This window comes from Danio rerio, chromosome 16, assembly GCF_052040795.2.
Source record: "Danio rerio strain M-AB ecotype USA chromosome 16, GRCz13ab, whole genome shotgun sequence".
Classification (NCBI taxonomy): Eukaryota; Metazoa; Chordata; class Actinopteri; order Cypriniformes; family Danionidae; genus Danio; species Danio rerio.
This window is the reverse complement of record NC_141036.1, coordinates 57,095,001-57,096,623: the sequence shown is the minus strand read 5'-3', so window position 1 is coordinate 57,096,623 and position 1,623 is coordinate 57,095,001.

The window sequence follows — 1,623 nt, the reverse complement described above, 5'->3', positions numbered from 1 at the left end:
TCTTCACAATGGAGGTGAGATTGAGTTTAACGTGAAGACATTTAGGTGTTGGGTGAGAAATATTTATTTGATCCCTTGGCGAGAAAATAGAGCCCTTTGGCTTTAGCTTGCAAAGTGAGCCACCTGCCGGGCAGTCATTGAAATACAGGTTAAATCATTTTTGCTCATTTTTTACGGGGCAGGGACATCTAGCGGAGAACTAATGTAACAACAACAGCAGCCTGCCTGTTATTTATGTAAATATGGGAAACTCTTTATAAAATTTACTATATATATATATATATATATATATATATATATATATATATATATATATATATATATATATATATATATATATACAGTTGAAGTCAGAATTATTAGCCCCCCTGAATTATTAGCGCCCCTGTTTTTTTTTTTTCCACCAATTTCTGTTTAATGGAGGGAAGGTTGTTTCAGCACATTTCTAAGCATAATAGTTTAAAAAACTCATTTCTAATAACGGATTTATTTTATCTTTGTCATGATGACAGTAAATAATATTTGACTTGATATTTTTCAAGACAATTCTATACAGCTTACAGTGACATTTGAAGAATTAAATAGGTTAATAAGGTTAACTAGGCAGGCTAGAGTAATTATGCAAGTTATTGTATAACGATTGTTCGTTCTGTAGATTATCGAAAAAAAATATAGCTTAAAGGGGCTAATAATATTGTCCCAAAAATGGTGTTTAAAAAATTAATAACTGCTTTTATTCTAGCCGAAATAAAACAAATAAGACTTTCTCCAGAAGAGAAAATATTATCAGATATACTGTGGAAATTTCCTTGCTCTGTTAAAAACAATTTGGGAAATATTTAAAAAAAATAAAATCAAATCAAAAGGGGGCTAATAATTCTGACTTCAACTGTATATATATGTGAGCTATTCCAGCGTTATGGATGTGACATTTGCAGTCAAAACTCAAAACATAAATTCACATAGAAAGCATATGTTAACATTACATTGAAACATCTGTTTATGTTTTCTCTCTTCTTCTTTCAGAGTTCTGGGACCAGAAAAGTATCTGTAAACATGTTTTGTATTTTAAATGAGGAAAATAAACATGCGTTATGGATGTGACAAAAAAATCTGCGAGATTACAGTATACAGCATACTTTGTAGAATTTCTGTGATATGAACTGCACAACCCAAAAGAAACAATGCTAATTAAAAGGATAAGAGTTGGCTCTCTATAGAACAAAAATGATTGGTTTTATTTAATTTAATATTTTCACATTCTTGAGGAAAAAGTGTCGTTATGGATGTGACACTTTTCTGTTATGGATGTGACAGATGTGAAATTGCCACTTGTGTGATTTTGGCAAATTAAATATAATCGTTTGAAACACTGACAGATACATTCAGGAATATGTTTTGCTTACAGAAACTGTTTCTGGGGTTTTTGTGTATTTTGGTGAAAACTTTTTTTATGGCAAGGTTGACATTTGCACGGAATTGCTCATATATATAAAACTTGTTAGTTATTATGGACAATAAACAATACATGTAGGTGTTTATACGGGTATTTATATTTATGTATATGTATATATGTTTTGAATTTATTCAATTCATCTTTATTTCTTTAGCGCTTTTACAATC